Source organism: Mus musculus, chromosome 7, assembly GCF_000001635.26.
Source record: "Mus musculus strain C57BL/6J chromosome 7, GRCm38.p6 C57BL/6J".
Classification (NCBI taxonomy): Eukaryota; Metazoa; Chordata; class Mammalia; order Rodentia; family Muridae; genus Mus; species Mus musculus.
In genome coordinates, this window is record NC_000073.6 from 10,781,707 (window position 1) to 10,802,495 (window position 20,789).

General features: G+C 38.5%; 1 pseudogene across 1 annotated transcript; it reads right to left on the reverse strand.

The window, feature by feature from the left end:
* Positions 1-12,534: 12,534 nt before the first annotated feature.
* Zscan4a (zinc finger and SCAN domain containing 4A) lies at positions 12,535-17,359 on the reverse strand (annotated as a pseudogene). Its single transcript, NR_033707.1, has 4 exons — positions 17,276-17,359; positions 16,166-16,637; positions 14,160-14,319; positions 12,535-14,075 (listed from the first exon to the last, which is right to left on the reverse strand). The product of NR_033707.1 is annotated as a zinc finger and SCAN domain containing 4A (transcript).
* Between the last annotated feature and the right edge of the window lie 3,430 nt (positions 17,360-20,789).

Here is a 20,789-nt window from a genome sequence, read left to right on the forward strand (position 1 = left end):
GGGTTTTTATACATTAAAAAATATACATATTACAACTCTTAAAAGACATGTTCTATTTCTTTAGGTGATATGGGACTGTTTAGATGGTCAACTTGATCCTGATTCAACTTTGGTACCTGTTATCTGTCCAGAAATTTGTCCATTTCGTCCAGGTTTTCCAGTTTTGTTGAGTATAGCCTTTTGTAGAAGGATCTGATGGTGTTTTGGATTTCTTCAGGATCTGTTGTTATGTCTCCCTTTTCATTTCTGATTTTGTTAATTAGGATGTTGTCCCTGTGCCCTTTAGTGAGTCTAGCTAAGGGTTTATCTATCCTGTTGATTTTCTCAAAGAACCAACTCCTCGTTTGGTTAATTCTTTGAATAGTTCTTCTTGTTTCCACTTGGTTGATTTCACCCCTGAGTTTGATTATTTCCTGCCGTCTACTCCTCTTGGGTGAATTTGCTTCCCTTTTTTCTAGGGCTTTTAGATGTGTTGTCAAGCTGCTAGTATGTGCTCTCTCCCGTTTCTTCTTGGAGGCACTCAGAGCTATGAGTTTCCCTCTTAGAAATGCTTTCATTGTGTCCCATAGTTTTGGGTACGTTGTGGCTTCATTTTCATTAAACTCTAAAAAGTCTTTAATTTCTTTCTTTATTCCTTCCTTGACCAAGGTATCATTGAGAAGAGTGTTATTCAGTTTCCGCGTGAATGTTGGCTTTCCATTATTTATGTTGTTATTGAAGATCAGTCTTAGGCCACGGTGGTCTGATAGGATACATGGGACAATTTCAATATTTTTGTATCTGTTGAGGCCTGTTTTGTGACCAATTATATGGTCAATTTTGGAGAAGGTACCATGAGGTGCTGAGAAGAAGGTATATCCTTTTGTTTTAGGATAAAATGTTCTGTAGATATCTGTCAGGTCCATTTGTTTCATAACTTCTGTTAGTTTCACTGTGTCCCTGTTTAGTTTCTGTTTCCACGATCTGTCCATTGATGAAAGTGGTGTGTTGAAGTCTCCCACTATTATTGTGTGAGGTGCAATGTGTGCTTTGAGCTTTACTAAAGTGTCTTTAATGAATGTGGCTGCCCTTGCATTTGGTGTGTAGATATTCAGAATTGAGAGTTCCTCTTGGAGGATTTTACCTTTGATGAGTATGAAGTGTCCCTCCTTGTCTTTTTTGATAACTTTGGGTTGGAAGTTGATTTTATCCGCTATTAAAATGGCTACTCCAGCTTGTTTCTTCAGTCCTTTTGCTTGGGAAATTGTTTTCCAGCCTTTCACTCTGAGGTAGTGTCTGTCTTTTTCCCTGAGATGGGTTTCCTGTAAGCAGCAGAATGTTGGGTCCTGTTTGTTTGTGTAGCCAGTCTGTTAGTCTATGTCTTTTTATTGGGGAATTGAGTCCATTGATATTAAGAGATATTAAGGAAAAGTAATTGTTGCTTCCTTTTATTTTTGTTGTTAGAGTTGGCATTCTGTTCTTGTGGCTGTCTTCTTTTTGGTTTGTTGAGTGATTACTTTCTTGCTTGTTCTAGGGCATGATTTCCGTCCTTGTATTGCTTCTTTTCTGTTATTATCCTTTGAAGGGCTGGATTCGTGGAAAGATATTGTGTGAATTTGGTTTTGTCGTGGAATACTTTGGTTTCTCCATCTATGGTAATTAAGAGTTTGGTGGGGTATAGTAGCCTGGGCTGGCATTTGTGTTCTCTTAGTGTCTGTATAACATCTGTCCAGGCTCCATATGAAATTTTATTGTTGGGAAAGATTTACCTATCATAGTACAATTATATAATTTTATAAATGATTTATAAAGAAAAGCGTTGGATTCCCTGGGGGTAAGGTCATGTTAGTGACCCCATCCCAAGAGATGGTTTCTTACCTATTATTCTCCCTTAAGATGTTGGACTAGGCTACCAGGAACATGTCATAAATAAGAAAAGGAATAAAAGGAAACCAAACAGATACATTGTCATGAGAACTATGGCTCAGTATGTTGTTCTGGGCAAGAGTTCCACCACAGTATCTAGAAGGCCTCCTTCTGTTGAAGTTTTATTCTCAGTCTGTGGAACTCATAACTATCTTTTTTGACTGTAGAGCTGTAGACAGAAGATGACTGGAAATAATAATAATAATCATAAGAATTATTCCTATGACAAGAATAATTCAATGTAACCAACTAACAGGGTTTAATGACCATAAACCAGAGCTAAAAGACTGAGCCAAATCCTCTATGCTAATAGATTCAACATGTGCTTTGTTTACAGCAGAGATCTGGGCTTGTAATTGAGCCATGTCATGAGTAATATCATTGTCTTTCCAAACTCACAACAAATGAGTTTTAGTAAAGTTCCAATTATGACTTTCATTATAAGGTAACGGCGCTACACACATTACTGAAAGCTGGTATGGCACTTGGTAAAAAGCTAACTTTAATATTTTCCACTTCTTGTCCTAGTGTTAAAATTACATCCTCTACAGCACCACTTTTTACTTCTAATGTTTTATCTGTAACTCATTGCCTTGCAAGTGTTAAAGAGACATTTTTATTTACATCATTAACAAACTGTGCAGACTTCATATCTGAGACTAAGGAGTCTGTTGAGTCTGTAAGTGAAGTAAGGATGGCTATTAAAGCACTACTGCCTAAAATCAGAGTCACAACAAAATGTTGGTCTAATTCCTGCATTAACTCTTTTAAGCATTTGTAAGGCTACTTTGTGAAACCAAACATTATCTTTTAAATCTACAAGAAGCACACTATAAGTAGGTATTTGTAATAACAAAATAACTGAATAATTTTTAATTGGTATAGGATCAACACAAATAATTAAAATACATTTGGAACAGCTTACCTGATAAGATCCTTCTACCTTAGTAATTTTTAAATCTGAGGATTGTCCAGCTAGTATACCAAAAGCTTAGGTAAGATCTATTTCCAAAGGAATGCTCTTAGCGTCCTCAGGCTTTTTAAAAGGACCATGTTAGTTGCAGCAAATGTCTAAATAATCCTGGAAGAATATTAGTAATATTATGTAAAGGAGAGTGACTGACATAAACAGATTCCACCCATCATGCAGCAAACCATCTATTTAGAGACTCATTTGTAAACGTATGGGGCCTATATCAATGAAAAAGCTGTAACTCATTGATTAAATGGTTTGTGTTTTCATTTTTGTGGGTTGTTTTGTTTGTTTGTTTGTTTTCATTTTTGTTTTGGTACTTTGTTTGTTTTTGTTTTGTTTTTTTGTTTTTTCAAGACTAAGCAGCCCTGGCTGTCCTGGAACTTACTCTGTAGACCAGGCTGTCCTGGAACTCTGAAATCTGCCTGTCTCTACCTCCCAAGTGCTGGGATTAAACGTATGCATCAACCACTGCCTGGCTTAAATGTTTTATATAATCATAAAATGGTGAGCTTATAGAATAGTTATAAATTATTTCCAAGGATCTTGTACTGAATCCCAAGAACTAGATCCACAATTAAGCCATCCTGAAATTTCATCTTGAAGCAAGGATACCCACAATTTATCATTATGCTGATATTCCTGTAGACATTCTTTGGAGGCATAGTCTCTCTTGGCCTTATAAAACTTTCATTACAATTATAATACCCTGACATCATTATTGAAAGCTCTCACATTTTTGTCCAATCTGTAGGTTGCCAATTTATCCGACTATGTTCTTTGCCTTATAGAAGTTTTCCAGTTTTATGAGGTCCCGTTTGCCAATCCTTGATCTTAGAGCATGAGCCACTGGAGTTCTCTTTAGGAAATTCCCCCCTGTGCCAATGAGTTCAAGGCTCTTTCTCACTTTCTATTCTATTATATTCAGTGTATCTTGTTTCATGTTGATGTCCTTGATCCACTTGTACTTGAGCTTTGTAAAAGGTGACAAATATGGGTCTATTTTCATTCTTCTAGATACAGACAGCCAGTTAGACCAGCATCATTTATTGAAGATGCTTTCATTTTTCCATTTTATCTTTTTGGCTTCTTTGTCAAATATCAACTATCACAAAGTGTGTGGATTTATTTCTCAGTCTTCAATTCTATTCCACTGATCAATGTATATGTTTCTGTACCAATACCATGCAGTTTTTTTTTTAATCACTATTGCTCTGTACTAAGCCTTCAGGTCAGAGATGGTGGTTTCCTGCAGCCATTCTTTTATTGTTAAGAATTGTTTTCACTATTCTGGTTTTTTAATTGTTGGTGGTGTTGGGTGTTTTTTGTTTTTTTGGTTTTTTTTTTTTTTCCGTTTTTTACTCTTTTGGTTTTTTGTTGTTGTTGTTGTTGTTGTTTTGTTTAGCCTTTTCAGATGAATTTGAGAATTGATCTTTCTATGTCTTTGAAGAATTGTTTTGCAAATTTGATGGGAATTGCATAGAATCTATAGATTACCTTTGGTAAGAAGGCCAATTTTACTAGGTTAATTCTGCCAATTCATGATCATGGGGGATCGCTCCATTTTCTGATGTCTTCATTGATTTCATTCTTGAGAGACTTGAAGTTATTGTCATACAGGTCTTTCACTTGTTTGATTAGACTTACCCCTAGATATTTTGTATTATTTATGGCAATTGTGAAGAGAGTTGTTTCCCTAATTTCTTTCTCAGCCTGTTTATCCATTGTATAAAGAAAGGCTATTGATGTATTTGAGTTAATATTATATCTGGCCACTTTGCTGAAGTTGTTTATCAGCTAGAGAAGTTCTCTAGCGGGCTAATATATAAAATACATAAAGAACTCAAGAAGCTAATCACCAAAACACCAAACAACCCAATCAAAAAATGGGGTAAAGAAGTAAATGGAGATTTCAGCATTGAGGAATCTCGAATGGCACCTAAGGAAATGTTCAAAGTCCTTAGTGGTCAGAGAAATGCAAATTAAAACAACCCTGAGATTCCACCTAACACCAATCCAAATGGCTCAGATCAAAACCACAGGTGACAACATGTGTTGGAGAGGATGTGGAGAAAGAGGAACAGTCCTCCATTGATGGTAGGATCGCAAATTGGTCCAATCACTCTATAAAAAAATCTAGGGCTGGTGAGATGGCTCTGCAGGTAAGGGCACTTATTGCTCTTCTGAAGGTCCTAAGTTCAAATCCCAGCAACCACATGGAGGCTCACAACCACCCAAAATGAGATCTGATGCCCTCTTCTGGTGTGTCTGAAGTCAGCTACAGTGAACTTATTTATAATAATAAATATTTCTTTTAAAAAAGAAAAAAGATAAAGAAAATAGATCTACCTGAAGTCTGAGCTATACTACTTTTGGGAATATACCCAAAGGATGGTCCACCATGCCACAGGGGCATGTATTCCACTATGTTCATAGCAGCCTTATTTGTGATAGCCAGAAGCTGGAAACAACCTAGATGTCCCACAACAGAAAAATTGATAAAGAAAATGTAGTTCATTTATACAATGGAATACTACTCAGCAGCTATTAAGAATGAAGACCTCCTGAGTTTTGATGGTAAATGAACGGAGCTAGTAAATATCATCCTGAGTGAGGTAACTCAGACCCAAAAGGACATGCATGGCATGTACTCACTAATAAGTAGATGTCAGAAGGAGAAAGCAAAACAGAACAAACAAACAAACAAACAAACAAACAAAATAACAGAGCACCCAAGGTACATTCCACAGACCTCACAAAGATCAACAACCAGAAATGTCCAAATGAGGACAGTTCAGTCCCACTTTGGAGGGAGAAGAAAGCAATCACAAGTTAGGATGGAGGAAGGCACCTGAGAGGGAAAGTGGGGGGGGGGTGGGATGTGGATAGGGAGTAGGGAGGACAGAAGAACCTGATCTGGTACTGGTTCAGGGAAAAAGACTGAAGCCATGAGGGCCAGCAGAAATAATGGAAACAGGTAACCTCAGGATATATGCGGTGGGGCAGGGTTAATCCTCCAGAATGCATCAGAGGCCTGGGAGGTGACAGTCTCTCAGGACTCAAAAGGAGGGACCTTAGATGACATGCCATCAGCAGTGAAGGGGAACTTATAGAGCCCACCTCCAACAGGAAGTCAGGGCTTCAAATGAGAGAGAGGAGTGTCATCCTACAGTCACAACTCTAATCTATAATTGTTTCTGTTTGACAGGATTACAGGGAAGGAAATGTAGATGAGGCTGAGGAAAAGAAGGTCCAGTGACAGGTACAAAGTGGGATCCAGGTCAATAGGAGGTCCCAAGGCCTGACACTATTACTGAGGCTGGTGGAGTGCTCACAAAAAGGGATCTATCTTTACTGCCCTATGAAAAACCCAACAAGCCGCTGGAAGGGTCAGATGTTGATATTTGCACCCAGAGCAATGGGCAGAAGCAGGTGATCCTCGTTGTTGAATTAGGGAAGGCCAAAGAGGCCGAGGAGAAGGGTTACCCTGTAGGAGAACCACAGGTCTCAATTGACATGGACCCCTGAGACCTCTCAAACCCTGGACCACCAAAAACGCAGCATACTCCAGTTGATATGAGGCCCCCAACACACAAACAGTAGAGGACTGCTGGGTCTATTTTCATTCAGTGATGATGCAACAAATCTTCAAGAGACTGGTGGCCCCAGGGAATTAGGAGGTCAGGTGGAGTGCGGGGAGTGGGGACATCCAATGGAGACAGGGGCATGAGAAGGAGGTATGGGATGTGGAAGAGTAGGAGGGTGGAGGGGGCTAATAAACTATGGAGTGTAAGAAATAAATTAATTAATTATATAAAAGAATAATAAAGCAAATATATTATTTATTTAATTTTAAAAAGAAAGAAAGAAAGCTCCCACATTAACTTTCTAAGATGTGGGGGCTTTGTATCTGGAACTGATCTATCTGGAGGTTCAGAAAGAAAAGTTCTATAACGAATGAGAAGGCAACCCATTGGGGGGTATTCCCTTAAAATAACAAAAATTAGAGCAGAGAGTATTGGCATTTTACCCATGCAAGGTGTTTTAATATGTCAGAACCCTCAGAGGGAGGAAGCATTTGTCTTTCCTATGAACATGAACATTTCTGGGTTAAAAATTTAGATGATTGGGTGGCCCTATCTCTCTATAGGGGTTGTGCCTATATACTGGTGGTTGTCTATACAGGTTGTATCTCCCCTTTCTTGGGTTTTTGGCTAAATAATTGCTATTGGCTTCTTGGAGCCTCTCGTATCCCTGAAGTCTAGGACTTTCTAGTGGCTACCTGCAGTTCCCCTTGCCCCTCTGCTACATGTTTCCATTCAATTTCCTGATCCTCTGTACTTCTCTCCTATTCCTTCCAATACCTGTTCCTGTCCCCTTTTTACCCTCTCCCTTCTCTCTCCATTCCAGGTCCCTCCTTCCCTCTTGGTACTGTGATTACTGTGTTCTCCTTTCTATGTAGGATTGAAGAATCTACACTTTAGTCTTTCTTCTTAATCTACATAAGATATGTGGGTTGTAATGTGATTATTCTGAGTTTTCGGGCTGAAGTCTATTTCTCAGTAAGTACATACCATGTGTGTTCTTTTGGGTCTGAGTTACAGCACTCAGGATGATTTATTCTAGTGCCATCCATTTCCCTGTGAATTTTATGAAGCCAATGTTTTTAATAGCTGAGTAGTACTCCAGTGTGTAAATGTCCCACAATTTCTGAATCCATTCTTCTGTTGAGGGACATATGAGTTGTTTCCAGTTTCTGGCTATTATGAATAAGGCTGCTCTGAACATAGTGGAGCATGTGCCCTTATTTTATGTTTTTTTTTTGGGGGGGGAGGGTATATGCTTAGTAGTGGTATAGCACTCTTTACACTATTCCATCTATACCCATAGATAGGAGTGACACTAACAACTCATCAGAAAAATGTGTTTGTGCTGTGAAGGGGTTATAAAACTAAGCAAACTGTAGAGAATGAATGACTCTGTTATGCTCAATCACAAATGTAATAGCTGTATCATTCTATTTATGAAGGTTTCAGATAACATCATGGTAAATAGAAGGAAAAAATTCAAAGAGTCTGATGTAAGAGATTTCTCTCATGGATCGTTCCAAAAGAGAAAAGTAAGTATTGGTATTTAAAAACTAGTATTCTATCAATGCAAAAATATTCAATAAAATTCTCGCTAACCGAATCCAAGAACACATTAAAGCAATCATCCATCCTGACCAAGTAGGTTTTAATCCAGGGATGCAGGGATGGTTTAATATATGGAAATCCATCAACGTAATCCATTATATAAGTGGAAAAAACATTCGACATAATCCAGCACCCATTCATGATAAAAGTCTTGGAAAGATCAGGAATTCTAGGCCCATACCTAGACATGATAAAAGCAATCTACAGCAAACCAGTAGCCAACATCAAAGTAAATGGTGAGAAGCTGGAAGAAATCCCACTAAAATCAGGGACTAGACAAGGCTGCCTACTTTCTCTCTACCTATTCAACATAGTATCTGAAATCCTGGCCAGAGAAATTCAACAACAAAAGGAGATCAAGGGAATACAAATTGGAAAAAATGAAGTCAAAATATGACTTTTTGCAGATGATATGATAGTATATATAAGTGACCCTAAAAATTCCACCAGGGAAATCCTAAGCCTGATAAACAGCTTCGATAAAGTAGCTGGATATAAAATTAACTCAAACAAGTCAATGGCCTTTCTCTACACAAAGAATAAACAGGCTGAGAAAGAAATTAGGGAAACAACACCCTTCTCAATAATCACAAATAATATAAAATATCTTGGTGTGACTCTAACTAAGGAAGTGAAAGATCTGTATGATAAGAACTTCAAGTCTCTGAAGAAAGAAATTAAGGAAGATCTCAGAAGATGGAAAGATCTCCCATGCTCATGGATTGGCAGGATCAATATTGTAAAAATGGCTATCTTGCCAAAAGCAATCTACAGATTCAATGCAATCCCCATCAAAATTCCAACTCAATTCTTCAACGAATTAGAAGGAGCAATTTGCAAATTCATCTGGAATAACAAAAACTCTTCTCAAGGATAAAAGAACCTCTGGTGGAATCACCATGCTTGACCTAAAGCTTTATTACAGAGAAATTGTGATAAAACCTGCATGGTACTGGTATAGCGACAGACAAGTAGACCAATGGAATAGAATTGAAGACCCAGAAATGAACCCACACACCTATGGTCACTTGATCTTCGACAAGGGAGCTAAAACCATCCAGTGGAAGAAAGACAGCATTTTCAACAAGTGGTGCTGTCACAACTGGTGGTTACAATGTAAAAGAAAGCAAATCCATTCCTATCTCCTTGTACTAAGGTCAAATCTAAGTGGATCAAGGAATTCCACATAAAACCAGAGACAGTGAAACTTATAAAGGAGAAAGTGGGGAAAAGCCTGGAAAATATGGGCACAGGGGGAAAAAAATCATGAATAGAATAGCAATGGCTTGTGCTGTAAGATCAAAGATTGACAAATAGGACCTCATGAAACTGCAAAGCTTCTGTAAGGCAAAAGACACCGTCAATAAGACAAAAAGACCACCAACAGATTGGGAAAGGATCTTTACCTATCCTAAATCAGATAGGGGACTAATATCCAATACATATAAAGAACTCAAGAAGGTGGACTCCAGAATATCAAATAACCCCATTAAAAATGTGGTACAGAGCTAAACAAAGAATTCTCACCTGAGCAATACTGAATGGCTGAGAAGCACCTGAAAAAATGTTCAGCATCCTTAATCATCAGAGAAATTCAAATCAAAACAACCCTGAGATTCCATCTCACACCAGTCAGAATGGCTAAGACCAAAAATTCAGGTGACAGCAGATGCTGGCGAGGATGTGGAGAAAGAGGAACATTCCTCCATTGTTGGTGGGATGGCAAGCTTGTACAACCACTCTGGAAATCAGTCTGGCGGTTCCTCAGAAAATTGGACATAGTACTACCGGAGGATCCCACTATACCTCTCCTGGGCATATATCCAGAAGATGTCCCAACCAGTAAGAAGGACACATGCTCCACTATGTTCATAGCAGCCTTTTTTATAATAGCCAGAAGCTGGAAAGAACCCAGATGCCCCTCAACAGAGGAATGGATACAAAAAATGTGGTACATTTACACAATGGAGTACTACTCAGCTATTAAAAGGAATGAATTTATGAAATTCCTAGGCAAATGGTTGGACCTGGAGGGCATCATCCTGAGTGAGTTAACACAATCACAAAAGAACTCAAATGATATGTACTTACTGATAAGTGGATATTAGCCCAGAAACTTAGAATACCCAAGTTATAAGATACAATTTACAAATCACATGAAACTCAAGAAGTACGAAGACCAAAGTGTTTGCCACTTTGCCCCTTCTTACAATTGGGAACAAAACACCCATTGAAGGAGTTACAGAGACAAAGTTTGGAGCAGAGACAAAAGGATGGACCATTAAGAGACTGTCATATCCAGGGATCCATCCCATAATCAGCCTCCAAATGCTGACACCATTGCATAAACTAGCAAGATTTTGCTGAAAGAACCCTGATATAGCTGTCTCTTGTGAGACTATGCCCTGGCCTAGCAAACACAAAAGTGGATGCTCACAGTCAGCTATTGGATGGATCACAGGGCCCCCAATGGAGGAGTTAGAGAAAGTGTCCAAGGAGCTAAAGAGATCTGCAACCCTGTAGGTACAACAACATTATGAACTAACCAGTACCCTGGAGCTCTTGACACTAGCTGCATATGTATCAAAAGATGGCCTAGTCAACCATCACTGGAAAGAGAGGCCCATTGGACATGCAAACTTTATATGCCCCAGTACAGGGGAACGCCAGGGCCAAAAAGTGAGAATGGGTGGGTTGGGGAATTGGGGGGAAGGTATGGGGGACTTTTGGGATAGCATTGGAAATGTAACTGAGGAAAATACGTAAAAAAAAAAAATATTAAAAAAAAAAAAAAACAACAAGAAAACCTGGAATTCTTAACCTTCACCTTCCCTAAAAGACATGGTTTCCATGTGTAGCTCTGCATTTCCTGGAATTTTCTATATAATGCTGACCTCAGCTCAGAGATCAGCCTGCCTCACCCTCCTCTGCTGGGATTAAAGACATTCATCACCACAGTCTGGTTAATACTTGTTATTCTTTTTTTTTAATTATTTTATTATTTTATTTAGTTATTTATATTTCAGCCATTTGGATCCTTCTTTCTCAACTTCTTGAAGAGTGGTTCTCAACATTCTAAATTCTGCACCCCTGTAATGCAATTCCTCATGCTGGGGTGGATCCCAACCACAAAGACATGTTTGTTGCTACTTGATAACTATAATCGTGCAAGTTTTAGGAAATATAATGTAAATATCTGTCATTAAACCTTATGAGCATGTCATCTAGCCACAATGAGGTTTCCTCACATAGGTTCAGAAACCTGTTATTGAAAGTTGGCCACAGAATCAAAGATATGCCACTGCCCCTCCTTATGCCTCTGCATAGGCACCTACCCTGCCCAGGCCTAAGTACCTGCCTCTGCCTTTATACACTGCTGGAATTAAAGTATTGTAACTCCATTTTCTCAGGTTTGTGTGAGATGGTATTTTCAGGTTTTTTGTTTGTTTGTTTATTTGTTTTTGTTTTTGGTATTTGGGTTGTTTGTTTGTTTTTCCTGGTTTTGGTGGTAGTGGTGATGGTAGGCTACTTATTTCTTTTATTATTTTGTTTCAAGGAAAGATATGTTGTGAGTCTTTTAACAGAGAATGATTGGATTCTAGTGTTCCTGCTGACAGATGCCAGGTACAAGGATTGCAGGGATTCTCCATATCTGGATAGCACAGTGTTATCATCTGAATTCTACCTATGATGCTTACCTGTACAAGGCTTAATCCCTAACCTTAGGATGCAACCTTATTTGAATATGGCACTGAAGCTAATCCAAACCTCTGAAATCCTGCAAAGGCTATAATCTCAAAATATAGAAAGCTAAACTAAACCAAAAACTCAAATCCATTAAATGTTAATGTTGAAACAATGAGGAACAAAATTATCCAACTTCACTAGAAAAATAAAGATCAAAGAACAAGCCAAAATCAAAAGGGTTAGAGAAACAAATGCTGGTGACTCGGTTCAGAACAAGCAATGCCAGCAATAAAATCCTAGGTGGGGAAATGTATAACTTGTGTTGGTATTCATGTCAGCTAAGGCCATTGTGTACTTTTAAAACTGAAGCCTTCTGATTGCCTGCTTAAAGGTATCACCAGAACATTGTGGCAAAGTCAAAATGCATCCTCAATGTTTCTACCTGATATGCGAACTTACATAACTCATGGGAATCGCACGCACACACACAGACCCCAACAACTCAATTAGCCTGTGCCTGCTGTCTTCAACTCTGCACAGAATCCTGTTTCTCAACATGACTCTTATGCCACTTCACATTCTTGACATTAGTTTTTTGAAAGTTATTCATGAAAGAGATTTGCTTTTGTCAGCTATTTTTCATCATGTGAGACAAGTATCCATAAATCCTGGTCCATGAACCAAGTGCATAGGTGTTCTGAAACCAGAGCTACGCAGAATGTCGGGAGAATGATAATTGAACAGGTAGGGGAGGATCCTCCAAACTACTCTGAGCAATTGTTGATTATTTATTTATTTATTATTCCACTTTGAACGTCGTTCTAGTAATGTAGAGAAATATTCTTGAACTGTAAGCAGTAGACATGACATGAGATGTCTGAAGAGGCAATGCATTTAACTTGCAACCCTAAGACTTGGGATGAAACCCCAACATGTAGAAAAATGTCAGAGGGAATGGCAGGCCTCTGTCAGGACCACTGTAGAAAATAAAAGTGGAGATCAGAAAATGTTTGGAAACTCTAGTGCCAGAAAGACAGGTGTATAAAGCTGCCAACCAGAAAGACACTGTCTAAAAGCAAGAAGCAACTCAAGAATTAACAGCAAAGTATTCTAATAACTTATGCTGTGGAACTATGGAAATACAGACAAAAAATTACATACACACACACAAAATAAAAAACAAAACAAAACAAAACATAAAAGTGGCAATCCACAAGCATGTTATATCATTATTGGGACAGTACAATTTACTTGCAACATTCTTCTCTCTTTGAAGATGACATACTGAGGCTGAAGCCCTACCAGTCTCTGCTGAGGATGTTAGATACTTCAGTCAGATCTGTGATAATTCCTCAGGTGACGATGGTAAGTGGATGATTGGCGAAAGCGACGGCTACATAGGGAACAGACATAAGGCATTTCTCCTGTGTGAATCATCTCATGAGACTTCAGGTTGGTCTTGTGGCTGAAGGACTTTTCACATGTGCTGCACTTGAAAGGCTTTTCTGGCATGTGTATGATCTCATGGGTTCGGCGGTCAGAGACTCGTTTGAAAATTTTCTGACAGGTGACACAAAGCAATTCACTCTTCTTATTCAGGTGAGTTCTCTGGTGGGATGAAAGGCTCCTGGCATGTTTGAACATCCTAGAACATTCTTCACACTTGTATAGTTTGGCATCTCTACAGAATCTCTTTTGATGACTTTCACATGGTAAGTTTGCCTCATGATTCTTACCAAGAAGGACAGGATCAGAGATAGGCTGCTCTTACCTAGACTGCAACCCTGGTACCTCCCTAGGGTCTTTTTCGGAAAAACATCCCCCAAGTGACTCTTGCAGGCATGTAGATGTTCCTTGACTTGCTCTTGTAGAATCCTGAGGAACTCCATAAGGAATATCTCCCACCTCAGGCTCAGGATGATATATCCTCTTGTTAATGGAAAGGGAGTCTGTCTTTTTCCTGGGAATATTATCACCACTATATACTTTAGTAGCTGCATTCCTGGAAGTGTTATAGCAATTGTTCTTGTCCTCAGAGATGTTTTCTCTGGATAAATCCTTTGGTTGTTCCTCCATGGGGACATCGGCAGTAGTCAGAGCACTCAGGAAGTCTACATGATGACTGGAGGTGCCTTGACTTGCTCTTCTGGCATCAAGAGGGAATTGACAAACAACATTCCCCTCTTCATGCTCAGGGTACTGTTCTTTCTGGATAATAAGAGAGGAGTCCATTTCATTTCCACTACAGCTCTCACCAACATTTTCTTCAGTAGCATTACAAGAGGTGTTGCATTCATTTTCACTGTTTTCTTGTCCTTTGGAAAGAAGACAATCTATGAAAATGGACCCAAAATGGACCCCCTCAAAACATGACTCTTTTATCTAGGTTACCAACTAACCTGTGGCCAATAATCTATCTTGTGTGGTGTCTACTGGCATCTGTGCATTATCTGGTGTTGGCCTTGTTGCAGATTGCTGTTGTTTCAAAAGCTTGATGACTTCTTTTAATGGCATGTTTTCAGAAAAGAGGGCTTCTTGTCCTTGCATTGAGACATGGACCTGTAAGGGAAGACATGTTCTTCTTATGCACGAGCACGTGGACTGCAGACACCTAACCTCAACCTGCTAGCACAGGGACACTGGAATATTGACTAGCTCATTCCTCTAGGCCTTAAGTCTAATGATCATTCCTGGCACTCACAAATTCTGACTTCCAAAGTCACTATAGATAATGTGTTTTCAAATGCCGAGTCATTGTCCCTAGAGACACACAAAGTTGTGTTCCTGTGAGCTCTGCCAACCATAGTTTCTTTAACTGGTCAACACATTGAAGGAGGATAAGCCATCCTTAAACTGGCTAGCCCATGTTTTCAGATTGTCTTAACTTTACCTGATCTTTGTTTTGAATGTAGTGTCTCAAAGAAGCACAAGGCTTGCTCTCAGGAACATGAATGGATATTAGGGGAGCAGTGTACTTAGTATGAAATTTTAAACTTAAAATAAAACTCAAAGAGTATATGCAGTATAATTCTTAACTTGCAAGATGTGGTAAAAAGATTTAATTTAGCTGGGCAGTGGTGGCACGTGCCTTTAGTCCCAGAATTTGGGAGGCTGAAGAAAGAGGATTTCTGAGTTTGAGGCCAGGTTTATCTACAGAGTGAATTCCAGGACAGCCAGGGCTACACAGAGAAATCCTGTCTCAAAAAAAACCAAAAAACAAAACAAAACAAAACAAAAAACAAAAACAATACCTAAAACAAAACCCAAAACCCATTTAACCTAACACTTGAGAAGCAGAGGGAGGGTAATTCCTCTACTTCTAAGGCCAAGGAGGACTACATAAAGAAACCATGCTGCAACAGGGCAGTGGTGACACACGCCTTTAATCCCAGTACTTAGGAGGCAGAGGCAGGCAGATTTTTGAGTTCTAGGACAGCCTGGTCTACAAAGTGAGTTCCAGGACAGCCAGGGCTATACAGAGAAACCCTGTCTTGAAAAATAAACAAACAAACAAACAAACCATGTTGCAAATCACAAATACAAGCAAGCAAGCAACCTGGAAATGAACCACACAACTAAACCAATAAAAATCTAAACAAAATATCTGAAATAGGAAGCATTTTTAATTGGTATGTAGGAATGCATGTATGGGGTGGTAGAATATTTTCAACTTTTCACAATTTCTGTAAATAACTAAGAATTTTGCAAATCACAGCTTTGAGAAAACATCCAACATAATTAAATCTTTATTAGGTCTATCCAAATTTGAATGTTTGGACTGAAGCACCATTATGCATCACAGAAATTCTTATGGGTATGGTGTTGTTTTGTATATAGCACCAACCATATTTCAATATCAGAACTTTACCATTCTGACACCACAGTTTTCTAGACAGAGATTTAATGATATGTAATAGCCAATTTGAGAATCCATCTAGTCAATTTAATCCCAAATTTTTGCCACACAGTTCCATGGATCACAGGCTAGCACTGTGAATCCTGTGTATAAGTGTTCATGACAGGATCTAACATAGTCCTCATGAATACTCAGGAAGCATCTCCAGGAACAAGCTGGGTCTCACACAAAGTTATCTCCTCTACATCCTTAAAGTCCTCCCCAGGACAATTCTTCATTCTCTCTACTAACATGTAAATAAACTAGACTTAGTTGTGCATAGCAAACCTAATTGATAGGCTCCTTTCTGCTATATTCATGGTAATTTGAGCCAATCATTTTTCTTCAGTATAAATATTTTTGTTACAGAATATAATCTCCTTTGTAAAATACAACATAGACAAGCAATCAAAGAAAAAACAAAAAAACAAAACAATACAAAACCCCCTACTTTTCCCCAAACCCAAATGATTCTGCCTTTCCTTCCAACTAAGCCCCCGAGGAACTCACCATGACAGGAGGCTTCAAGCACTCATCAGTCAGACTCTCCATGAATCTCCTCATATCGCTACCACTGGCTTTCCACTTCTCTGTCAAAGCATACTTGTCCTTGCAGTGCCCAGTGAGGAGAAACTGCTCCAAGACCAGTTGAGAAATCATCTGCTCCTTAGTCTGCTTTTCTGGCTGCAACCAGGAGTTGAACATCTTCCAGAGACTTTGCAGCTCCTGAGTTGCCCAGCAGCCATTGTTACTTGGGGAAAAGTTTAGCTGAGCACTTGGTGAGTTAGAGATGTCTTCTGCCCACTGCACACCAGAACTATCAGTTGGAGTAAACTCTAAATTGTTGGTCTGAAGGTCTTTTGCTGGTGCCTGCTGTGAAGCCATTGTGGTGACAATGGTGTGAAAGATTCAACTATAGTAGTTTAATATCTGTTTTGTGACTTTACGAAAATGCTAACAGTTGATGGATGTACTGTAAAAGCTGTGAATTTAAAAAAGGAAGAAACACATAATTAATGTTAACAAAACAAACACAAAACCAAATGAGATTTGTGTCACAGATGGTTTTATGGGTTCCTGACAGTAAATGTTTCACTATAGTCCTTTCAATCTGCTTGCATGGAATTGGAAATGGGCAAAACAACTGAAAAGTAGAAAAAAAATTGACTCAATAACCAGAAAGTCCTGTATCTAGGGTGCTTAGATCTGTCATGAGATCTTAAGAACACAGCAATGTTGTCTGTTCCCCCTTTGGAAAAGATGGGAGTTATTCTGCTGTTCCTCAAATTTTAAGTTTCACCCTTCTGTCTCATTCTAAAGCACCAGAGAATAATACTTTCATAAGAAAATATTTAAAATGAATAATCAGGAATATTAAATTCACAGAGAGGCAAACAAATATCCACACACATACCTGAATGATTACCAACTCAGAGTTTTCTTTAGAGTTTAGAAAAATCAACCTCTTGATCAGGAAAGCTTCCAAAAGGCAATATTGAACTACTGAGATCTCCCCATAATTGTGATGAATCTTCTCACAAGTCCACAAATAAACACACATACACACACATAAATACACATATACTTACACATTCAAGACCACTAGGAAGGGAAGTTTACCTATTCCTCCACCTCAACTCTTTCTCCAGTGAACTTCAAGGGTGATGCCAAGAAGCCCAGGGAGGCACTGTGTGTCCCTGCCTTGGCTCTGCTTCATCTGAGGTTCTATTAGGATTGGTTCCCTTTTATAGCCCCTGGCTTCCGTTAGTCAGTTACTGATGATGATTAAATTCACACAGTGATTCTATCAAACCTCCTGTCCCTGGGTGGGGCAGATTACCATTTTATCCATAGTATTCAACGTAATAGAAGTTGAATCAGGAAAGTCACTAGTCCCAGCAGTACCTATTAAGCCCAGAGATCCAAGGTCAGTCTGACCTAGGGGAACAGATAATGCCAAAAGGGGGCATCAAATACAAGCAAGCAAACAAAATAGGGAAAGACATCTTTTCCTGCTGAGTGAATCAGGTGAGGAATCCTAACTCAACCCAAGTTTTGCATCTCCAATGCAATGATTGACTCTTCTTTGGAAGAAGATCATCTCCTAATCAAGTGTTGTAAGTCACTGTAGTGAATGGAAATAGTACCACACTGAAGAGGAATTCCAAGATTGGCATTTATCTTCTATGACCTCTGATCCTGTGTTCTCACATAGTAGTCAATGGAAACTTGTTAAAATTTCCTGGTTTCCAGAGAGATTGGATCCTAAGTGCTTCAGTGAACTCTGTAGAATCCTTGATAGGAGGATCAGATAGGGCAGGAAGAATCCATAAGGTGTCTGTAGCACAATATAGTAAAGATGGAGGCTGAAGGGAACTTATGTCTTTTGGTAGAGAGGAATGTGCATTGCCTATTGGGAAAACTTGGACATCATATGAGGACTGTATACTAGGGAGAGATTAAAATTTGTGGCAAAATGTGGTGGTCTTTGTTGTTCTCTCTTGTTTTCTCTATCTTTCCATCTCTCTCACATGTTTGGATTGTTCATTTGTTTTTTTATTTTGTTTGTTTTTTTTACAAGTGTCTATATGGTATCCTAGTTTGCTCACAATCTCACTGACTTGTTCAGAATGATCTTGCACTACAATCATATAACTTTTAACTCCTCAGTGCTGACATCCCAGAGTGACCTCACTACTTCATACATCCTTTTTGTTTTTCTGTCTCTGTTTTCTTTTATTTCATCTAGAGACAATTTTTTCCCATGTATGCCTAGATATAATAGCCCTTCTGTGTGGATCAGGTTGACCTGAAATTGACACATCCTTGCCATTAATTCCAGAGTGGTGGATTTAAAGGTGGTTGCCTTTGTGAAATGCTTTGTCCAATCATGCTAATTGATAGGTTCAATTGAGACCCCTAAATTCACATGTTGATGTTTTCTCTTCAAACACTGAGATTGTACTGAACTTCAGTCCAAAACATAGAACCTTAATTTCCCTTATCCCCAAATAGGCTGGAAAATCAGTGATTTACAACTTCTAAAATCTGAAGTCTTTTACATTCAGAAAACCAAAAATTTTGAATGCTTAAACCTAAAGCTGCCCTTCTCTTTATGAAAAAAAAAATGTCACATGACAAAGAAAGCACTACAAATTCTTCAAATAAATTAGCCATTTGTTAAAACAATGATTGACTCACCATGTAAAAATATATAATTTGTTTTAGTTGCTATTGATGATGTTCAGTATATTAATGAATTAATGCATTACTAACAAGAAGAAACATTCAGATGAAAGTGTTTTTTCATGAGAACAATAAACACTTTACTGTTGTTCACTATTTTCTTCCTGCATGTGAATTTCAAGGGCACAATTCAGTTTAGCAATTAGATTACTTGAAGGAGGTTAGTGCCTTTAATCCCTGCTATAAACTTAATCCTGGATCAGAAAAGGGATGCAGAAGCATCTCTATCACTTTGAGGCAAATCTGGATTTCAAATAGAGCTCAAACATAGCCAGGCTTGCATGAACAGAAGGTATCAAAAAAAAAAAAAAAGCACAAAAGCATCAAGAAGAAGAAGAAGGAGGAGGAGGAGGAGGAGGAGGAGGAGGAGGAGGAGGAGGAGGAGGAGGAGGAGGAGGAGGAGAAGGAGAAGGAGAAGGAGAAGGAGAAGGAGAAGGAGAAGAAGAAGAAGAAGAAGAAGAAGAAGAAGAAGAAGAAGAAGAAGAAGAAGAAGAAGAAGAAGAAGAAGAAGAAGAAGAAGAAGAAGAAGAAGAAGAAGATAGAAGTAGTAAGTTTGTCCTGGAACCACTACTACTAGGAAGGTAGAAGCCATGCTTTTAAATCATTTTTTCTTGTTGCTGTTGGAAGGGATCCATAATGCTAGCTTGTCCATATAAAAGAAACACAATCTAGCTATTTTATTTACAAACTCAAGCCTAAATAGGGCAGATTTACAGCTATTCTAACTTATTCCCCAAGGATCAACTTATTCCCCAAGGATCAAGTCCCTTATACTTGCTGTTTCTCTGTTCCAAGAGTTCATATTTCATCTCTTCCCATGGCAGCCTCCTCAACTTAAGTCTTCGTTCTTCTTTCTCTCCCTCTATCAGCAATCTCTTCACTCAGTCCTCAAATCCCACCTTTCTCCCTCCAATGGCCAATCAGAGCTAGTTGCTTTTTTTTCTTTTTTGACCAGTTGAATTTCAGAACAATATTCAATGAGCATCATTTGGTGGATGTGTGGCTCTTTACTTTGTGTACGACCACAGATTAAGAAACCAATATTTAGCATGATAATATAACCAGCATCAGAATAACTCACTGCATTATTTTACTTATACTAAGAGTTAGAATTGGGGCCGGGTGTGGAGGTGCACGCCTTTAATCCTAGCACTCGGGAGGCAGAGGCAGGCAGATTTCTGTGTTCGAGGCCAGTCTGGGCTACAGAGTGAGTTCCAGGACAGCCAGGGCTATTCAGAGAAACCCTGTCTCAAAAACAAACAAACAAACAAACAAACAAACAAACAACCCCAAAGCAAAACAACAACGACAAAAAAAACCCAAGAGTTAGAATGGAGATAAAGCAGCAATTCTTCTTTTGTATGAAAAGGTATTTTATATGAATAGAGTTTGTACAACATGAGAACTTCTCTCAGAAAAGTATTTGTAATTGCAACAAAAGTAATAACAAAATAATAGGTCTTAACAAAAACATTACTTTTAGAGAGGAAATTATTATAATTTAAAATATATTCTATAAAGCAAAGAAGAAGGAACTTATATGCCATATTCTTCAAGTAAAACATCAGGGACACAGACATGACTTGTTTCAATGCACAGAATAGCAGGACAGTATGTATGTTACAAAGTAATATGGCTAGACATATCATTCTCCTGCAGTTTGTCAAAATGATATATAATTCATAAAAAAATGAAATAATGTAGTTCAGAGGCAGAGTACTCATTTTTCATGTATGAGACTCTGGTTTCAAATTCCAGGTCTGATAAGACAAGAATAACGATGACAATGTCAAGTATTTAGAGTGAGCTTCACTGACTATTAGAACTATAGTGAATATACAGTAAAATTCACTATAAATTTGGTTTGTATTTTAAATTTGGTTTGTAT